General features: G+C 52.9%; 1 protein-coding gene across 5 annotated transcripts in view; it reads left to right on the forward strand.

Annotated features, from left to right (window-relative positions):
* TNFRSF9 (TNF receptor superfamily member 9) overlaps positions 1-19,838 on the forward strand; it is a 66,845-nt gene that overhangs the window by 661 nt on the left and 46,346 nt on the right. For 2 of the 5 annotated variants that reach the window (XM_069947744.1, XM_069947745.1), the window contains exon 2: positions 7,728-7,816. The gene's annotated coding sequence lies outside the window, so the exon portion shown is untranslated. Of the gene's footprint in view, position 1; positions 333-7,727; positions 7,817-19,838 lie in introns of those variants that run through there. The other 3 variants (XM_069947742.1, XM_069947741.1, XM_069947740.1) reach the window with 3 other exon arrangements.

Here is a 19,838-nt window from a genome sequence, read left to right on the forward strand (position 1 = left end):
GTACTCGCCTTGCGTAGTTCTCGCGGGTGTATGCGCGCCCCCGTTGCTTGGTGTGGGCGCCCTCTACCGTCACTGTGACGTCAGCGCTGGGCTCCGTGGGTGGGCTGACATTTCTTCTCTTTCACTATTAATATGAACGCGGTTTATTTGGACCTTTTACCTAGTCTGGTCAGTCCCCATGTGATTGAGTGTTGGTTGCTATGGGAACTGTCTGCTCTCCCCGGGGGTGGGCTCGGGTCACGTGGGGAGATGTAGCCGCATTAGTGTGAGGCGCGGTTACCCATAGCAACCTGTCACATGATCGCGTAAAAGAAAGCTTGAATCTGATTGCTGTGAGTAATGACGTCACCTCAGCTGGGATTACTGTATGTCCCCCATGGTGTGTGCGCCATCTGCCCATACTCCATAACATTGTCTCCCCTGTGGGGTATCCACCCGGACCCCAACATCATAACCCAGTGATCCACCCGGACCCCAACATCATAACCCAGTGATCCCCCCCGGACCCCAACATCATAACCCAGTGATCCCCCCGGACCCCAACATCATAACCCAGTGATCCCCCCCGGACCCCAACATCATAACCCAGTGATCCCCCCCGGACCCCAACATCATAACCCAGTGATCCCCCCCGGACCCCAACATCATAACCCAGTGATCCCCCCCGGACCCCAACATCATAACCCAGTGATCCCCCCGGACCCCAACATCATAACCCTGTGATCCCCCCCGGACCCCAACATCATAACCCAGTGATCCCCCCGGACCCCAACATCATAACCCAGTGATCCCCCCGGACCCCAACATCATAACCCTGTGATCCCCCCCCCGAACCCCAACATCAGAACCCAGTGATTCCCCCCCGGACCCCAACATCATAACCCAGTGATCCCCCCCGGACCCCAACATCATAACCCAGTGATCCCCCCCGGACCCCAACATCATAACCCTGTGATCCCCCCCGGACCCCAACATCATAACCCAGTGATCCCCCCCGGACCCCAACATCATAACCCAGTGATCCCCCCGGACCCCAACATCATAACCCTGTGATCCCCTCCGGACCCCAACATCATAACCCAGTGATCCCCCCGGACCCCAACATCATAACCCTGTGATCCCCCCCCCGGACCCCAACATCATAACCCAGTGATCCCCCCGGACCCCAACATCATAACCCAGTGATCCCCCCGGACCCCAACATCATAACCCAGTGATCCCCCCCGGACCCCAACATCATAACCCTGTGATCCCCCCGGACCCCAACATCATAACCCAGTGATCCCCCCGGACCCCAACATCATAACCCAGTGATCCCCCCGGACCCCAACATCATAACCCAGTGATCCCCCCCGAACCCCAACATCATAACCCTGTGATCCCCCCGGACCCCAACATCATAACCCTGTGATCCCCCCCCCGGACCCCAACATCATAACCCTGTGATCCCCCCCCGGACCCCAACATCATAACCCTGTGATCCCCCCGGACCCCAACATCATAACCCTGTGATCCCCCCCCGGACCCCAACATCATAACCCAGTGATCCCCCCGGACCCCAACATCATAACCCAGTGATCCCCCCCGGACCCCAACATCATAACCCTGTGATCCCCCCGGACCCCAACATCATAACCCAGTGATCCCCCCGGACCCCAACATCATAACCCAGTGATCCCCCCGGACCCCAACATCATAACCCAGTGATCCCCCCGGACCCCAACATCATAACCCAGTGATCCCCCCGGACCCCAACATCATAACCCTGTGATCCCCCCCCCGAACCCCAACATCATAACCCAGTGATCCCGCCGGACCCCAACATCATAACCCTGTGATCCCCCCGAACCTCAACATCATAACCCAGTGATCCCCCCCCGGACCCCAACATCATAACCCAGTGATCCCCCCCGGACCCCAACATCATAACCCTGTGATCCCCCCCGGACCCCAACATCATAACCCAGTGATCCCCCCCGGACCCCAACATCATAACCCTGTGATCCCCCCGGACCCCAACATCATAACCCAGTGATCCCCCCGGACCCCAACATCATAACCCAGTGATCCCCCCGGACCCCAACATCATAACCCTGTGATCCCCCCGGACCCCAACATCATAACCCAGTGATCCCCCCGGACCCCAACATCATAACCCAGTGATCCCCCCGGACCCCAACATCATAACCCAGTGATCCCCCCCGGACCCCAACATCATAACCCTGTGATCCCCCCGGACCCCAACATCATAACCCAGTGATCCCCCCGGACCCCAACATCATAACCCAGTGATCCCCCCGGACCCCAACATCATAACCCAGTGATCCCCCCGGACCCCAACATCATAACCCAGTGATCCCCCCGGACCCCAACATCATAACCCTGTGATCCCCCCCCCGGACCCCAACATCATAACCCAGTGATCCCGCCGGACCCCAACATCATAACCCTGTGATCCCCCCCCGGACCCCAACATCATAACCCAGTAATCCCCCCCGGACCCCAACATCATAACCCTGTGATCCCCCCCGAACCCCAACATCATAACCCTGTGATCCCCCCGGACCCCAACATCATAACCCTGTGATCCCCCCCGAACCCCAACATAACCCTGTGATCCCCCCCGAACCCCAACATCATAACCCTGTGATCCCCCCCGAACCCCAACATCATAACCCTGTGATCCCCCCGGACCCCAACATCATAACCCTGTGATCCCCCCCGAACCCCAACATCATAACCCTGTGATCCCCCCCGGACCCCAACAATATTACCCTGTGATCCACCCGGACCCCAACATCATAACCCTGTGATCCCCCCGGTCCCCAACATCATAACCCTGTGATCCCCCCGGACCCCAACATCATAACCCTGTGATCCCCCCGAACCCCAACATCATAACCCAGTGATCCACCCGGACCCCAACATCATAACCCAGTGATCCACCCGGACCCCAACATCATAACCCAGTGATCCCCCCCGGATCCCAACATCATAACCCTGTGATCCCCCCGGACCCCAACATCATAACCCTGTGATCCCCCCGGACCCCAACATCATAACCCTGTGATCCCCCTGAACCCCAACATCATAACCCTTTGATCCCCCCCGAACCCCAACATCATAACCCTGTGATCCCCCCGGACCCCAACCTTATAACCCTGTGATCCCCCCCGGACCCCAACATCATAACCCTGTGATCCCCCCGGACCCCAACATCATAACCCTGTGATCCACCGGACCCCAACATCATAACCCTGTGATCCCCCCGAACCCCAACATCATAACCCTGTGATCCCCCCGAACCCCAACATCATAACCCTGTGATCCCCCCAGATCCCAACATCATAACCCAGTGATCCCCCCGGACCCCAACATCATAACCCTGTGATCGCCCCCGGATCCCAACATCATAACCCTGTGATCCCCCCGAACCCCAACATCATAACCCTGTGATCCCCCCGGACCCCAACATCATAACCCTGTGATCCCCCCCTGGGCTCCAATATCATAACCCTGTGATCCCCCCGGACCCCAACATTATAACCTACTGATCCCCCCCGGACCCCAACATCATAACCCTGTGATCCCCCCGGACCCCAACATCATAACCCTGTGATCCCATCCGAACCCCAACATCATAGCCCTGTGATCCCCCCCCCGAACCCCAACATCATAGCCCTGTGATCCCCCCCGAACCCCAACATCATAACCCTGTGATCCCCCCCGAACCCCAACATCATAGCCCTGTGATCCCCCCCGGACCCCAACATTATAACCTAGTGATCCCCCCCGAACCCCAACATCATAACCCTGTGATCCCCCCCCGGACCCCAACATCATAACCCTGTGATCCCGCCGGACCCCAACATCATAACCCTGTGATCCCCCCGAACCCCAACATCATAACCCTGTGATCCCCCCCGGACCCCAACATCATAACCCTGTGATCCCCCCGGACCCCAACATCATAACCCTGTGATCCCCCCGAACCCCAACATCATAACCCTGTGATCCCCCCGGACCCCAACATCATAACCCTGTGATCCCCCCCCCCGAACCCCAACATCATAACCCTGTGATCCCCCCCCGGACCCCAACATCATAACCCTGTGATCCCCCCCAGACCCCAACATCATAACCCTGTGATCTCCCCCGAACCTCAACATCATAACCCTGTGATCCCCCGAACCCCAACATCATAACCCTGTGATCTCCCCCGAACCTCAACATCATAACCCTGTGATCCCCCCGAACCCCAACTCCCCCAGGTAAGTGACGCACCCGGCCGTCCACGTGATGGAGAACGTGACCCATCACATCGGGCACCTTCTTCCATTGCTCCACACCCCAGTTCTGATGGACATTATGGAGGGTGGAAGGGGGTCACATGACCGCTCTGCCGGGCCCCAAACATGTTCTGTGTGATCTGAGCGCTCTGCGGGGCCCCAAACATGTTCTGTGTGATCTGAGCGCTCTGCGGGGCCCCATACACGTCCTGTGTGATCTGACCGCTCTGCGGGGCCCCATACACGTCCTGTGTGATCTGACCGCTCTGCGGGGCCCCATACACGGCCTGTGTGATCTGACCGCTCTGCGGGGCCCCATACATGCCCTGTGTGATCTGAGCGCTCTGCGGGGCCCCATACACGTCCTCTGTGATCTGACCGCTCTGCGGGGCCCCATACATGTCCTGTGTGATGTGACTGCTCTGCAGGGCCCCATACATGTCCTGTGTGATCTGACCGCTCTGCGGGGCCCCATACATGTCCTGTGTGATGTGACTGCTCTGCGGGGCCCCATACATGTTCTGTGTGATCTGAGCGCTCTGCGGGGCCCCATACACGTCCTGTGTGAGCTGACTGCTCTGCGGGGCCCCATACACGTCCTGTGTGATCTGAGCGCTCTGCGGGGCCCCATACATATCCTGTGTGATCTGAGCGCTCTGCGGGGCCCCATACAAGTCCTGTGTGATCTGAGCGCTCTGTGGGGCCCCATACATGTCCTGTGTGATCTGACCGCTCTGCGGGGCCCCATACATGTCCTGTGTGATCTGAGTGCTTTGCGGGGCCCCATACATGTTCTGTGTGATCTGAGCGCTCTGCGGGGCCCCATACATGTCCTGTGTGATCTGAGCGTTCTGCGGGGCCCCATACATGTCCTGTGTGATCTGAGCGCTCTGTGGGGCCCCATACATGTCCTGTGTGATCTGACCGCTCTGCGGGGCCCCATACATGTTCTGTGTGATCTGAGCGCTCTGCGGGGCCCCATACACGTCCTGTGTGATCTGACCGCTCTGCGGGGCCCCATACACGTCCTGTGTGATCTGAGCGGTCTGCGCGGTCTGTGTGATCTGACTACTTTCTATCATAGACAGCAGGATGTTTTACAGCAGTTTTCTTTACAGCAGCTCTTTATGAAATCACACCAGATGGTCAATTGTTTACTCCCCACCCCGGGGACTACACATCACTATCCCCCACCCCAGGGACTACACATCACCATCCCCCACCCCGGGGACTACACATCACTATCCCCCACCCCGGGGACTACACATCACTATCCCCCACCCCGGGGACTACACATCACTATCCCCCACCCCGGGGACTACACATCACTATCCCCCACCCCGGGGACTACACATCACTATCCCCCACCCCGGGGACTACACATCACTATCCCCCACCCCGGGGACTACACATCACTATCCCCCACCCCAGGGACTACACATCACTATCCCCCACCCCGGGGACTACACATCACTATCCCCCACCCCGGGGACTACACATCACTATCCCCCACCCCGGGGACTACACATCACTATCCCCCACCCCGGGGACTACACATCACTATCCCCCACCCCGGGGACTACACATCACTATCCGGCCCCCGGGGACTACACATCACTATCCCCCACCCCGGGGACTACACATCACTATCCGGCCCCCAGGGACTACACATCACTATCCCCCACCCCGGGGACTACACATCACCATCCCCCACCCCGGGGACTACACATCACTATCCCCCACCCCGGGGACTACACATCACCATCCCCCACCCCGGGGACTACACATCACTATCCGGCCCCCGGGGACTACACATCACTATCCCCCACCCCGGGGACTACACATCACTATCCCCCACCTCGGGGACTACACATCACCATCCCCCACCCCGGGGACTACACATCACTATCCCCCACCCCGGGGACTACACATCACTATCCCCCACCCCGGGGACTACACATCACCATCCCCCACCCCGGGGACTACACATCACTATCCCCCACCCCGGGGACTACACATCACTATCCCTCACCCCGGGGACTACACATCACTATCCCCCACCCCGGGGACTACACATCACTATCCCCCACCCCAGGGACTACACATCACTATCCCCCACCCCGGGGACTACACATCACTATCCCCCACCCCGGGGACTACACATCACTATCCCCCACCCCAGGGACTACACATCACTATCCCCCACCCCGGGGACTACACATCACTATCCCCCACCCCGGGGACTACACATCACCATCCCCCACCCCGGGGACTACACATCACTATCCGGCCCCCGGGGACTACACATCACTATCCCCCACCCCGGGGACTACACATCACTATCCGGCCCCCGGGGACTACACATCACTATCCCCCACCCCGGGGACTACACATCACCATCCCCCACCCCGGGGACTACACATCACTATCCGGCCCCCGGGGACTACACATCACTATCCCCCACCCCGGGGACTACACATCACTATCCCCCACCTCGGGGACTACACATCACTATCCCCCACCCCGGGGACTACACATCACTATCCGGCCCCCGGGGACTACACATCACCATCCCCCACCCCGGGGACTACACATCACTATCCCCCACCCCGGGGACTACACATCACTATCCCTCACCCCGGGGACTACACATCACTATCCCCCACCCCGGGGACTACACATCACTATCCCCCACCTCGGGGACTACACATCACCATCCCCCACCCCGGGGACTACACATCACTATCCCCCACCCCGGGGACTACACATCACTATCCCCCACCCCGGGGACTACACATCACCATCCCCCACCCCGGGGACTACACATCACTATCCCCCACCCCGGGGACTACACATCACTATCCCCCACCCCGGGGACTACACATCACTATCCCCCACCCCAGGGACTACACATCACTATCCGGCCCCCGGGGACTACACATCACTATCCCCCACCCCGGGGACTACACATCACTATCCGGCCCCCGGGGAGCTGAGGTAACAGGCGGAGGTCAGGACAGGTGGAGCTGAGGTAACAGGCGGAGGTCAGGACAGGTGGAGCTGAGGTAACAGGCGGAGGTCAGGACAGGTGGAGCTGAGGTAACAGGCCAAGGTCAGGACAGGCAGCAAGTGATGAGCCTGATCTGGCGACTACTGGGTCAGATCTATAACAGGACTGCAGCAGCTCTGGGGACTATGGAACCTTATTGCTCAGACAAGGACACCACAGGAAGAGTCCCTGTATCTCTGTACTGTGGTGCCGGGTGGCGATGCCTTAGGTTCTCGTAGTGTAGTGTCGGTCCACGTCTCTCTCTGCTGTGTCTGTTCCGCTCCTGGTTCTCGCTAATAATCCGGAGTCCTGTATAAATACTCTGGTGGGATTTATCATTGCGTTTCTTCTCTCTTGTAACCCGCGCTTGCTCTGTTTTTTCCTGGCAGGATACTTGTGACGGAGGAATCGCAGTGTGACCCCGCCGATTGATGCCCCCTAGAAGCCGTGAACGTCAGAGCTCATAAGTTATCAGCAGGTGAGTGCCTGACACAGGGACATAGGTAATAAGCTTCAGCCTACAGAAACCTACAGTGCTGCCCATCACAGGGAGAAAGTTCCTTCCTGACTCCAATGGCGATCAGAGTAATCCCTGGATCAGCCGGCGATCACATGTCATCTACTGTCCATAACCTGATCCAGTGTGCCGGCCAGGTCATAGGGACTCTCACAATCCTCTCTACAGGCCACAGTGGATCCCGCAGCAGGTGTTATGGACCGCCATGAGGGGAGTCACCGGGGGGAGAGGGCTCAGGCCTCTTCTTCCTTGGTGTCTGGATGACGTGTCACATTATAGTGGGAAAATCCACTGCACACAACAAAGAAGCTGGTTATTAGTATCAGAATGCCGCCCTTCACCGCGCTGACCTCATGCCTGTCATCGGGACTTTTCCTGGGTGTCAGCTGGTTTATGGGCTTTTATTGGAGTGGCACCATGTGAAGGATTTCACTTCCTTTCTCCTGCTAAAACGGATCAGTTTGGGTAAATTATGTGAATGATTATGTGATCAATAAAAGGGGTTGTGGGGATAGGTCCGGACACTCCCATTGAGATAGCGCCTGTGCCCTGATCCCGGCTGACATGGGTCCACAGCCACCCAATCCTCCGCTGCTGCGTATTCTAATTGGACACCTTCTATTGGCGGAAATTGCACCAAAATCCAGCAGCAAAAATCTGGTGTAACTTTGGAGCACATTGGGGCATTTCAGGCTGCACCATTTTATAAGACCTAGAAGACATAATAAACATGCTAAACCTCATATGTGCCAGACTAATAGGTGTACATCTAGTCCAGGGTGTTACCTTGTGTGTGGACGGCCGCTCTGGGGTCATACTCCTCGCTCGTGTATGGCCCAGATTTACCAATGTGTCTCTGCCAGAATTTTGGCTAAAAAAGTGGCGCATGGGAATTTTCTCCACAATTATTGTGCATTTTAGATATATTTCCACCTCTTTCAGAAACGTTTCCACCTGATCAATAAGGGGCGTAGTCTATTTTGCACAAAAAAACAGAAATAGTAATAGATGGTGTAAACTTTGCACCAAAAAACTAGAGAGTCTGTAAGTGCGACAGATTTATCAAACAGCCTGATCCGACACATTTACAGACTGTCTAGTCTAAGTTTGCACTTACAGTTTTAGTAAATGTGATCAATGTGTGCACTTTATGGCAGCTGGAAAGAATACAAAGTTACACAGCTTGTCATGCTGCCCCCCTAATAAAGAGACGGACAGGCTGTTTCTGTCTTATAGTTTAGTGGAAGTTGCATATTGAAGCTGGTGGTGTGTGCCCAGCCCTATGACAGGTGTGTGCCCAGCCCTATGACAGGTGTGTGCCCAGCACTATGACAGGTGTGTGCCCAGCCCTATGACAGGTGTGTGCCCAGCACTATGACAGGTGTGTGCCCAGCACTATGACAGGTGTGTGCCCAGCACTATGACAGGTGTGTGCCCAGCACTATGACAGGTGTGTGCCCAGCACTATGACAGGTGTGTGCCCAGCACTATGACAGGTGTGTGCCCAGCACTATGACAGGTGTGTGCCCAGCACTATGACAGGTGTGTGCCCAGTACCATGACAGGTGTGTGCCCAGCACTATGACAGGTGTGTTCCCAGTACTATGACAGGTGTGTGCCCAGCACTATGACAGGTGTGTGCCCAGCACTATGACAGGTGTGTTCCCAGTACTATGACAGGTGTGTGCCCAGCCCTATGACAGGTGTGTGCCCAGCCCTATGACAGGTGTGTGGCCAGTACTATGACAGGTGTGTGCCCAGCCCTATGACAGGTGTGTGCCCAGCACTATGACAGGTGTGTGCCCAGCACTATAACAGGTGTGTCCGGTGCATTTATTAGGTGCTGCCACTGCCCTCCCCCCCGATCAATGATTAACAGGTTTGTCAGTGTGGATAAGGTTCACACCATCACCATATGGCCCTGTCCATGTGTCTATATCACCACCACAAGTGCCGGTCCGAGCACATCTCTCATCACCAGAGCTGACGGCTGTATCTCCGGATCAGGAGGGAGACCTGGTGTGATCAGTCATTTTTTACATGGCTAAAGACAAGTCAAAACTTACTGGAAATGACAGTAAAACTTAAAGCTTTATTAACACTTAACTGGAAAATCCCTTTAAATGCTAGGAAAAGGGAGTAAAGCAGATGGACACATTCTTCATCTGTGATTTATCCCTACGGGGCAAAGCAACCAGGAACTTCCCCCATACATTAATATTTACTCGTCACTTAGTGTCTGCATGCACACAGCCGCTGAGCACGTCCTGGCAGCCATGAGTCCACTCGCCTCATCCTCATGTAGATCCAGACCACCGTGACACCGCCTGTGGTGGGAGACGGCTGGCAGGAACCTTCTTCTAGTGGCCTGCGGTTACTGCCGGAGCTGCGCTCATACACGTGGGAGGAATGGCTGCTGCACTCACTCAGGGTTTTCTCTGTTTTATTTCCATCAATTGTGGTTAGTTTTGTAATTTTACAATATGCCAGAAGTGGGAGGCTGCCGCCTGTGACTTACGTGAAGCAAAGAAAAAATATTTTCTGGTTTATTCTGTACGATTATCGTTCTCCAACTTATGTTTTCAACAGAGAGAGTCCTCTGAGAGTCATGTCCTGACCAAATGGGTTTCTAGCCTTCAAACAACCCATGTGTAATGCTGGAGGGTGCTAACCACTTTGATACTCTAAAGGCTAGACACGTGTGACATGTTCTGATGTTGCGATCACTGTTGCACCTCCATGTCGACTGGTCAGAGCTTCAGGTTCTGGTAACAGCAGGATGACAAATCAGCTGAATACCGGCACGGGTTCAGTGTCGGCAGTCCATGAACAGGAGCGTCAGCGAGGTGCACAAGGGTCAGGCACATGTCAGATATGGGATTGCAGGTCCGCAACGTCACGCGTTCACTATGGCAGAACCACAATACTGCTCAGGCATAGGTGTGCGGGCAATACAGTGGTAAATAGGTAGTTGTTTGTTAACCCCTTTCGCTTGTGTAGTGCTCTAGAATCAAGGGCGCTTTATAAATAATAATAATAATAATAATAATGTCACACAGGGATGTGTGAACTTAAAGAGGCTATCCATGACTGAAAAAAAACACAGCTACTTTCTTGCGTGTATGTGTGTTATTATGGGGGCACCCCTGGAACTGCAGCCCTGAAGGAGGAAACCCAGACTGGGTGGGGTGGAGGCAGAACAGGGAGCAAAATGCACGATTCACCACAATCTACACAGCCAGCAGAAGGTGGAAGTCATCAAGTCCATAGTGATATGTTGCTAGGGTATATGGGAAGAGGCGGCAAACGCCGGCAGGGTTCTGGAACCTTGTTCTGGGCGCAGGAAGTACAGTCTGATACAAAGTCTCAGATATGCCTGGGTAGGGTTGGCCACAAATAGTGGGGGATATGCAGGGCAAGAGTTTTACGGTACTCAGGGTGACCAACACACCTACAACTATGTCCCCAAGTCAGTATTTTCTCCTTGGCAGAAGGGATGAAGGTGTCCATTTCTTGGCATCCATCCCCTGTTTGGTCAGGGCAGATATCTTTGAATTCATTGTGTTGTTGATGTGTAAAAGTGGTAAGGAGGGATTTTCAGATAAACATTTTCCAAGCTTTGTGTCTAGATGATTTTCCTACAGCCGCTGCACACCAAGCTGTACATGCCTCCAATGAGGGGGGACAGGCCAAACTGCATGGCAAGTGTTAGGCATCTTCCAACCATTGCTCCCACAGATTTGCATCTGATTGTAGGCTCACGCAATCCAAAAGTCTGGGCTCTGGTCACTAGTCTGGAGATCAGCATCATGGGGGCTTATTGTGCTCTAATGTTAAATATCAAGTTGGAAAAGTTTACTTCAAGACAGCCCGTCAGGGATACAGGAGTAACCGCTCATACGAACCAGGTGACAGGCTATTTGCTACTCCTCCGGATTAAGGGCTTTTAGGTTCTTTTACCAAACATATAAAGTCTACATTATCCCATGTTGTCATGTTTATGGGTCATATATTCGATTTCCAGTTCTAGGCGTCTAGTAGTCTGAGGGAAGTGCCATAATTTCTATCAAGTCATAAAATATATCATGCAAGGTCACTGACTTATATACGTATATGAGGTATATAACCTATATCACTGCACATATATCTAATAATGTTTACTTCATGCTTTTCTCAGAGAGACGTCACTTTATGCTAAGCTCACCAGACAAAAATCGTCATTTAATTTAGTGTGACTCGGCCTCTGGCCTCGATAACCTGTGGCATTGGTCGGGAAGGACCTTCATTCACTAACTGCAGCAATTCTTGGCAGGTTTGGAAGGGATTATGATCCACAAGCCATTAAAGTCATCTCTGATCCCTCTCAGTTGGGATCCTCTTCCAACCACAATGCTGATGTGTTTCGCGGCCACGTGTATCACACCACTGTATGTAGACATGGACAGTCCACTGCGAAACACCATGAAATCCAGCAACTTCACTCACAGTATGGCCATGGGCACGGCCAAACATGTAGCCCCTTTCTGCCACTCGGTCACATCCTTACATTTACCCTGGTTTATGTACAGTTACTGTTTGAAACAAATGGTCTCACTGGTCTCACTTTTCCATAAAGAAGAATCCAGCTCCAGCCAGCAAAGTAAACTTCTCAATAAACCTCCTTCAGGTTCTGTCTTTAAAGGGGTACCCAGGGTAAGAAAATCATGGCCACTTTGGGTGTGGGGTTGTGCAATCCACTGAAGAATTGAGCTGAATTGTAATGCCACACATAACTTGGGGACAGGGTGGTGCTGTTTTTTTTCCTAATCTTGAATAATCCCTTTTATACATTCAGGCAGGGATAGTGGATAGCCTCTTCCATGAGATGTCCCACGTAAAAGATCAGATGGAGCAGCAGCGTCTCAGCCTTCTTTTTGCGTGTGGCGTGTTAGCGGCATTTTGTGGAGATAGGCCCAACAGTCTCTGGCAAAGGGGGTGAGAAACTATAAGAACCTCCGACAGGCAGGTGAGAAGACAATGAGAACCCTATGGAAGAGAACCCACAACCAGAGGCCAAACTCAAGGAAACAGGATTGGTGAAGTCTGGCTGACTGTAGAGGGAGATCTCCTCTGTAGAAGGCTAACCTGAAGCTGTAGAGGTGTCGTGACAAACAGGATAGGCCCGGGGAGTGATAGTCCTTGAATAATTGTCACTACCAGATGGATGGTTGGCAGCTGGGACTGGGTAGCCAACTTCTTAGTAGCATCAGAGTCCAGGAAGGAAGAGAAGAAGATTCAGTCCCCTATAGTAAGGGTCATGGGTGCCTATTTCTTAGGGGAGCAGTCTATTTATTTTCACCTCCAGTTGTTTCTGGGAGAAAATTGTTGTTTTTTTGTCCATTTTTGTGTCGGTTTAGTGTACCAACCTTATAAATAACGTCACATGCCACAATAAAAAAAAAAAAACCTGACAAACCTGTCATTTTTGGCCAAAAAGCTGCCAAGTGGGCGTGTCATGGGTGTGTCCTTTAAAACCCGGCACAACCGACAGATTTATTAACCAAAGAGTCATTTTTTTCGGGTTTCCTATTCTAAGTACCAACCGCTTCTAGTTGTCTAGATTTACAAAGGGCGTAGATGTCGCAGGCAGTTGTATAGGCTCCGCTTTCATTGTACTCCTTTCTGTGATGATAAGGAGGACATTGTTCAAAGTGATCTGAGCAAAGCAGGAAGAATGGAAACTGCAAGATGTCAGGGTAACGTTATATAGATTGTAAGCTCTTGTGGTCAGGGCCCTCATTTTAAACTACAAATGGTAAATTGGGAGTTTGGGAAAACATCAGCAAAATTCTTAAAAAATATGTGTAACGTAAAGAAGTTTTCGTTGTCTGATTCCTTTAATGGTTACGCCATCAGTTTGTTGTCCCCCATTCATGTACATGTACGCAGTTTGCCAGTAGTTTGCCTCTTGTCCTATAGCAGAAGACTACAAGCTGTCACTTCTGTCAGTAAGGGCCGATATGTTGTGTAGGTACAATGGAGATTGTGTTACAGGGGATAAGACTCCACAAGACCTGCGCATTAAGATGGCGGCTGACGGGATTACCTGGACGCGTATATATTATGTGTGTAAGGTGTGCCCATGGAGTTCAGGATTACATTACTTGAACAGCCTTGAGTACTGGAAACTTTACCCCACTTCTTAGAAGTTTAGAGAATGGGACGGAAACTCCGGCTCCCTCTTCTGATGTCTGGCACAATGTTCCCTACAGCTGAACAAATAGAATGGTATTATTAGACCTGATTCCCAGATATACAGTGACCCCATCCAGGGAGCGGCAAAAGGCGACAAAGAAAGTAAAACTTCCCCGTAGACTGACACTGTAAGTAATACAAACCTCCATTGATGTCTACCATCCATTCCCCCATACAGTGCAGAGCCGTGCTACAGGGGGAGGACGCTAAGGTCTTGGCACTTCATGCAATGAAAACAGCCTCCAGCTTCAGAGGTCTCTGACCTAACTTGGTAAGATATTTTCCCGCATGTTGTCACATATATGTGTTCACAAACAGAATGAATAGGACAATTATTTGAAAGCACTTAGATTGCTGTATAGGAAATGGGAAGAGAAATAGATGATTCCGCTACTAAAGGAAGAATGCCAGTGACTATGTTGTATTCATTTGCCTCTTAGTTACTTGTGTTAAAATGACTGTTTCTTGTATTCACTTGTAGTACCCCTTTATACCACTATGTGGCAAGTTCATAAATTGATGTTACTCCTTACTCTTGAGGGTACTCCGAGCAAACATAATAAACCAGAGAGGGCAGGGGGTGGTAAAAACATAACAATCAAGTAATACTTACCTGTCCTGGTGCCCCTACAGCCGCAGCTTCACCGGTCATGATCACTCTCTGGTTTCCTGTATCTCCCAGTTCCCGTGCTATCACCTGCTCAGCCAGTCACTGATTGGCTAAGCGGGCATTTTTCAACAGAAGACAAGTGGATGAAGGTGATCAGCGACGCTGCATGGCAGGGGCACCAGCACAGGTAAGTATCATTTGATACCGGTATGTTAGGCTAATCTGTAAATCAGTGCCTAACCCAATAGTGGCCATGAAATATAAATAGGGATATTTTGGTTTGGCCCATATCCCAGTCTTGTTTCAATATTGTGATGGGTCTGACATTGGTTTACAGGGTGACATGGACTGATCTGCAGTACTCCAACCACATACCTATAAATCAGATGTGTTGTGTCAGACATGGATAGTTGTCACTGCTGTGATCCCTCACAATCCCCAAGGAATCTTCTGATGGCAGTGCTTGGCTTTCCTATTGTCCTATTACATGGGGTGATTATCTGCCACGTCAGGCACATATTGCACCGTGTAATAAAGACAACGATCAACCAAGGAGCCGATCATCTGCTGATCATTGTATTTCAACCTGTTTGAGAATCGCCTGCCGGCCGGCATTGCTCTGTGTGATATCGGCTGATGGATGATGAAAGTATATAGAGAATAATAAACCTGCGGCTTACCTCTCCCCGCCCATCCTCCTGGCCTGTTAGTCAATCACTGACCAAGATGGGGCTGAGCTGCGGCCAGTGACTGGCTGAGCAGTCTACAGAGATGGAGTCCGGAAGTATCAGAAGAGGCTCGGTGAGCGGGAAACAAGCCAGGAGAACACCGGAGGAGTGTGGAGAGGTAAGTAACAGCTTTATTCTCTATACAGGCCAGAATACCCCTTTAAAGCAAGGGCTCTGTAAGCATGGGCTGCTCTAGCAGATTCGGGCTTACTTATTCAGCATATCGGGCTGTGTATTACGGCTAATACTTATTGTAGTGAAAAATGGCCTCCTAGCTGGGTGGACCTCTCCGAAAACCCAATCTACATAGTGTCATGGTGCGTTTTCCCCTATGATGAGACAGAAGTGTTTTGCTTTGCCTCCCTCGGCCTTCCAGGGAACCAGATTGCACAATGAGTGTGATTGCGACTCAATTAGGCAGTTTTTTTATTTCTTCCTTAATGAGGTAATTCTGGAAATAATTATCGCTCACTTTCAAAGACCAACTTTTTTTTTAGATTATCTTACCATGACTAACCGGTGTATTATAGGGATTGTTTCTGGAGGAAATAATGTGCCAGTGAAAATCCCCATGAACACCAGGAAGGCAGTCTTCACGTGAAGAAGTTGTGGACCAGAAAATGAAACCTTAATTTAATGAGAAAGATTACGTTTTAGAAGGGTATGTCCATGATGCCAAAATCTTTTCCTGTCATCGGCGTGCACCAGCTCCACAGGGAAATGAGTTATGGTGTCACTAATGTGTAACATAAAGCCAGTGGGGACCCGCTGCGCTATTCAACCAGTTGCATTTCACTGCAGGAATGCAACAATGCTTAGGCAAGGAGGGGCAGGTGAAAACAAGCTGCCTCTAAAAATCCAGCATTTAGTCACATGCACATCCTAGTGGCCAGAGGCCCCATCGCAGCAGGGACCAGGAGAATAGGCATACTTCTGCAGCACATTGCACTGCTATATCTAGGATGCCAGGCTCCCGCACGCAGACATGGTTTACAGCACCTATGTTACCAATCTGACAGACAGAGCCCTACTTGTCTAACATAGAGGTTTACCTGGACGTCGCACATATTCAGTACAGACCAAAAGTTTGGAAACACCTTCTCATTCAAAGAGTTTCCTGTATTTTCATGTCTATGAAAATTTAGATTCACACTGAAGGCATCAAAGCTATAAATGATCACATGTGGAATTATATAGTTATCATGTGGGATTATATACTGAACAAAAAAGTGTGAAACAACTGAAAATCTGTCTTATATTCTAGGTTCTTCACAGTAGCCGCCTATTGCTGTGATTCCTGCTTTGCACACTCTTGGCATTCTCATGATGAGCTTATAGTCACCGGAAATGGTTTTCCAACAGTCTTGATGGAGTTCCCAGAGATGCTCAGCACTTGTTGGCCCTTTTGCCTTCACTCTGCGGTCCAGCGCACCCCAAACCATCTCATGGCCCCCCCATCACTCTCTTGGTCAGATAGCCCTTACACAGCCTGGAGGGGTTTGGGGTCATTGTCCTGTTGAAAAATAAACGATGGTCCAACTAAACGCAAACCAGATGGAATAGCGGCCGCTGCAAGATGCTGTGGTAGCCAGGCTGGGTCAGTATGCCTTCAATTTTGAATAAATCCCCAACAGTGTCGCCAGCAAAGCCTCCCCCCCCCCCCCCCCCCCCCACACACAATCACACCTCCTCCTCCTGCTTCACGGTGGCAACCAGGCATGTTCACCATTCACCTTTAGGTTACGAACCCACTTGCCGGATCTGCAGCGAGTCTCCTTGCTGCGTTTTTGCAGGGAGACTCGCTGCAGATCCCAGCCCTATACTTTCAATAGCAGAGAAACTCGCAGCAGGGATGTACATTCCTGCTGCGATTTTGTCTGCAGCCCGCCCCATTAACCCCCCTGCCGCCGGACATTATACATTACCCGGTCCCCGTTCCTGCTTGCTTCGGGGCTCCGCGGCGGGGCAGTGCACTGATTGGCCAGGCGGAACGTGTCGGGAGCCGCTGAAGCAAGCAGGAGCCGGGATCAGGTAATGTATATCCTGGCCGCCCCCCTGCAGCCCCGATCGCCCCCAGCCCCCGGCCGCATGATCGCCCCCAGCCCCCGGCCGCACGATCGCCCCCAGCCCCCGGCCGCACGATCGCCCGCAGCCCCCCGGCCGCACGATCGCCCGCAGCCCCCGGCCGCACGATCGCCCCCAGCCCCCGGCCGCATGATCGCCTGCAGCCCCCGGCCGTGCGGCCGGGGGCTGCGGGGCAATCGTGCGGCCGGGGGCTGGGGGCGATCGTGCGGCCGGGGGCTGCGGGGCTGGGGGCGATCGGTGCGGCCGGGGGCTGGGGGCGATCGTGCGGCCGGGGGCTGCGGGGCTGGGGGCGATCATGCGGCCGGGGGCTGGGGGCGATCATGCGGTCGGGGGCTGCAGGGCTGGGGGCGATCGTGCGGCCGGGGGCTGCGGGCGATCATGCGGCCGGGGGCTGCGGGGCTGGGGGCGATCATGCGGCCGGGGGCTGGGGGCGATCATGCGGTCGAGGGCTGCAGGGCTGGGGGTGATCGTGCGGCCGGGGGCGATATACATTACCTGATCCCGGCTCCTGCTTGCTTCAGCGGCTCCCGGCACGTTCCGCCTGGCCAATCAGTGCGCGGCCCCGCCGCAGCGCACTGATTGGCCGGGCGGGCCGTGAAGACACCGGGAGCCCCGAAGCAAGCAGGAACGGGGACCGGGTAATGTATAATGTCCGGCGGCCGGGGGGTTAATGGGGGCGGGCTTCAGACAAAATCGCAGCAGGGATGTACATCCCTGCTGCGAGTTTCTCTGCTATTGAAAGTATAGGGCCAGGATCTGCAGCGAGTCTCCCTGCAAAAACGCAGCAAGGAGACTCGCTGCAGATCCGGCAAGTGGGTTTGTAACCTTACTGCGTCCCACAAAGACACGGTGGGTGGAGCCAAAGATCTCAGATTTGGACTCATAAGACCAAAAGCGCAGATTTCCACTGGTCTCATGTCCATTCCTGGTGTTCTTTACCCAAACAAGTCTCTTCTGCTTGTTGCCCGTCCTCAGCAGTGGTTTCCTAGCAGCTATTACACCATGAAGGCTGCTGCACAGTCTCCTCTTACCAGTTGGTGTAGAGATGTCTCTGCTGCTGCACAGTCTCCTCTTACCAGTTGTTGTAGAGATGTCTCTGCTGCACAGTCTCCTCTTACCAGTTGTTGTAGAGATGTCTCTGCTGCACAGTCTCCTCTTACCAGTTGTTGTAGAGATGTCTCTGCTGCTGCACAGTCTCCTCTTACCAGTTGTTATAGAGATGTCTCTGCTGCTGCACAGTCTCCTCTTACCAGTTGTTATAGAGATGTCTCTGCTGCTGCACAGTCTCCTCTTACCAGTTGTTGTAGAGATGTCTCTGCGGCTGCACAGTCTCCTCTTACCAGTTGTTGTAGAGATGTCTCTGCTGCACAGTCTCCTCTTACCAGTTGTTGTAGAGATGTCTCTGCTGCACAGTCTCCTCTTACCAGTTGTTGTAGAGATGTTTCTGCTGCTGCACAGTCTCCTCTTACCAGTTGGTGTAGCGATGTCTCTGCTGCACAGTCTCCTCTTACCAGTTGTTGTAGCGATGTCTCTGCTGCACAGTCTCCTCTTACCAGTTGTTGTAGAGATGTCTCTGCTGCTGCACAGTCTCCTCTTACCAGTTGTAGAGATGTCTCTGCTGCACAGTCTCCTCTTACCAGTTGTTGTAGAGATGTCTCTGCTGCACAGTCTCCTCTTACCAGTTGTTGTAGAGATGTCTCTGCTGCTGCACAGAGTCTCCTCTTACCAGTTGTTGTAGAGATGTCTCTGCTGCACAGTCTCCTCTTACCAGTTGTAGAGATGTCTCTGCTGCACAGTCTCCTCTTACCAGTTGTTATAGAGATGTCTCTGCTGCACAGTCTCCTCTTACCAGTTGTTGTAGAGATGTCTCTGCTGCTGCACAGAGTCTCCTCTTACCAGTTGTTGTAGAGATGTCTCTGCTGCTGCACAGTCTCCTCTTACCAGTTGTAGAGATGTCTCTGCTGCACAGTCTCCTCTTACCAGTTGTAGAGATGTCTCTGCTGCACAGTCTCCTCTTACCAGTTGGTGTAGAGATGTCTCTGCTGCTGCACAGTCTCCTCTTACCAGTTGTTGTAGAGATGTCTCTGCTGCTGCACAGTCTCCTCTTACCAGTTGTTGTAGAGATGTCTCTGCTGCACAGTCTCCTCTTACCAGTTGTTGTAGAGATGTCTCTGCTGCTGCACAGTCTCCTCTTACCAGTTGTTGTAGAGATGTCTCTGCTGCTGCACAGTCTCCTCTTACCAGTTGTTGTAGAGATGTCTCTGCTGCTGCTGCACAGTCTCCTCTTACCAGTTGTTATAGAGATGTCTCTGCTGCACAGTCTCCT

Source organism: Dendropsophus ebraccatus, chromosome 12, assembly GCF_027789765.1.
Source record: "Dendropsophus ebraccatus isolate aDenEbr1 chromosome 12, aDenEbr1.pat, whole genome shotgun sequence".
Taxonomy (NCBI): Eukaryota; Metazoa; Chordata; class Amphibia; order Anura; family Hylidae; genus Dendropsophus; species Dendropsophus ebraccatus.